This window comes from Oreochromis aureus, linkage group 12 (assembly GCF_013358895.1).
Source record: "Oreochromis aureus strain Israel breed Guangdong linkage group 12, ZZ_aureus, whole genome shotgun sequence".
NCBI classification, from domain to species: domain Eukaryota; kingdom Metazoa; phylum Chordata; class Actinopteri; order Cichliformes; family Cichlidae; genus Oreochromis; species Oreochromis aureus.
In genome coordinates, this window is record NC_052953.1 from 2,213,327 (window position 1) to 2,216,156 (window position 2,830).

The window sequence follows — 2,830 nt, forward strand, 5'->3', positions numbered from 1 at the left end:
TTATGGAGTTCAACAGGGTTCAGTGCTAGGACCAATTCTATTTACATTATACATGCTTCCCTTAGGCAGCATCATTAGAAGACATAGCATACATTTTCACTGCTATGCAGATGACACGCAGCTCTATCTGTCCATGAAGCCAGATAACACACACCAATTACTTAAACTGCAGGAATGTCTTAAAGACATAAAGACCTGGATGGCCGCTTCTGCTTCTTAGTTCTTGTCAAACTGAGGTTATTGTACTTGGCCCTGAAAATCTTAGAAATATGGTATCTAACCAGATTCTTACTCTGGATGGCATTACCTTGGCCTCCAGTAACACTGTGAGGAACCTTGGAGTCATTTTTGACCAGGACATGTCCTTCAACGCACATATTAAACAAATATGTAAGACTGCTTTCTTCCATTTGCGCAACGTCTCTAAAGTTGATGTAACCCGGTGAGTTTACACGACTCAGTAATGCAATACAAAATTGTTATTTTTAATTGTGATTCATCATTACTCTGTTAATCACTGAGTTGAGCAAAAGTAAATCAATAATAAAAGATAAATACTATAAATATAAGAATAAAACCCAAAGAGTATATTTAACACCCCTATTGGTTAGGAAGGAACAAGCCCCGCCTTCCCCTGCTCTGTACCGTCACATGTGCTCAGACACAGAGAGAGACGGAGGTGCACGAGACCATCGCTGATTTTCATCGCCAAGCTTGTTGCTGGAAAATAACTATTAACTTGATAAACTGAGCAAATATCCATGGACCTTGGAGAAACGGACCTGATTTGTTGTGAACATTTTGGACTTTGGAAGCATCGCGGTGAGTCGGAAGCTGTTAAGCTAACCTTGAAGCTAAAAAGCTAACATGAAGTTAACGGGAAATATAATTGCCCAATTTCAATGTTGTAGATCTGCACTGGTGCGGATGAAGTGGACAAGATCCTCTCTGAGAGTTGAACATTAGAAGCGTGCTGGTGAGTTAAACTGGGACTGGGCGAATCAGGCTAATTGAAAAGCCAACTAGCCTGATGCTCATAACTGTAGCTGGAGCCGACCACGTTTTCACTGTGGGAGAACACACGGGGTTTCTCACGGAGTTCAGCCACTCTGAGCACTCAGCTTGTGTGCTGATGATGTTCTAGTATTACTTGTTGAATATTAAATGCACTAAAATAAGATGATGGAATAAGTTAATCTACTTTATTTTTATTACATTTGATGCTCGAGCGGCACTGTATAGGTGTCCGTGCATATTCTTACTGTGCTGATATGTTACCACATACTGTAAAACTACAGCTTGTGGGCTTTTGTATATTCTTTTGGTAATTTTATTCTGTACATTGAGTGTAAATAATATATCTCTTCATTGCTATGCAGTGTAAAGCAATGCTCCTGTAATTCAGTTAAAGGGCAATACTGTAAAAAAGAATAGTCTACCATAGTTCATGGCTTATTTCTAATAGAAATGTGCGCCTTGATGATAGAATAAGCTGATTGTGATTTAAAGATTGCATTCATGATTAAGATGCACTGTATAGACTATAGTTAGAAATTAGAATGAATGTTTTGTGCTTGTTTTGTTATAGCACTTGCATTATTTACACATATGGCCATGTATATCATTAGAGTGTGAACTGAATTAGCAATAGTCCTGTTGTTTACAGGCTAGTTTTTTTTATGGGATCCTGAAACCTGGATTTCTTCCTGACGAGGAAGATGGCGAGCCTTTCCCTTTGAACCGAACCACAGCCATTCCGAGTTGGCCCAGAAGGGCAGGTTGCTCTTCTCTCATGAACAATTGCAACAGTGCGGTAGGACGAAATCGCACCAATCACAGACTTTTGACCTTTTGGATTTGACTTGACTGAACACTGACTATTACGCCGGCAAGACTGACATATCTGAGCTCAGATGGGATTCTGATTTTTATTATTATTGCTGTCACTGTATTTTATTTTATGTTTTTTTATTCCTGTTCATGAAATGCTGTTAAATTGTTGCTAAATAGTTTAATACAATTCATAGCAACTTTACCTGTGGCTCCAGTCATTCTTCTCCACGCAACTCACTTTATCCCTCCTACGAATTGAGAGGAATAGAAATATTTTCCTGCTATTATTTGCTGCTATTTTATAATCATCATTACCATTTTATGTGATGTTGCATTCAGATGCACTCAGATGTTCAAAATATATTGGTATTATATTAGTCTTTATTACAGGTTCAGTTATAATCAGTTGAATCTATAATTTAAAGGTTTTCGAATGTTTTATATTCTTACACATAGTCTTCAGTGGGGGAGAAGCTGATTGCAGGCTGACAGGAAACGGTGTGCTTTTGCAGAAGCGAAACCGAAAGCAGAGCGAGTGCAAGCCAAAGAGCCAAAGAGTTAGTATGCATTTATCTTTGATTTAAGCTTTTAGTAGAGGCTTTTGATCAAAACATTAATTCAGTAGAGTACACCTATAGGGATCACTGATAGGGGAAAGTTCAAGTTGCTTAAGTTAAGGTCAACTAAGGTTCAGAAAAGCAGATGCAGTACAGACAGACAAATAGTGAGAGGTCATGACACGTACGCAGTACACAGCATGCATGCGCCTCGCATGCGTGTACGCACTCACACACACACCATAACAGATCTATTTTGGTAGGGCAGAAATGCAGAAGTGTGTCAAGTACTTAGAGGAAGTGCACCCGACGAGCGACAGCGGCGGGCTAACAGGAAGCATCAGCCGTCGACACGAAGATGATGTTCTATGTTAAAAGTCATTGTGGTTTTGGTGTGACGTAAATCTGCCTAGTAACAGAAAAGGGGCTGTACAATTCTT

General features: G+C 39.3%; 1 long non-coding RNA gene across 1 annotated transcript; it reads left to right on the forward strand.

The window, feature by feature from the left end:
• Window positions 1-677: 677 nt before the first annotated feature.
• On the forward strand, window positions 678-1,925 carry LOC120442984. The gene is made up of 3 exons (XR_005615041.1): window positions 678-822; window positions 912-976; window positions 1,667-1,925. It is a non-coding gene; the product is annotated as an uncharacterized LOC120442984 (long non-coding RNA).
• Window positions 1,926-2,830: the final 905 nt, after the last annotated feature.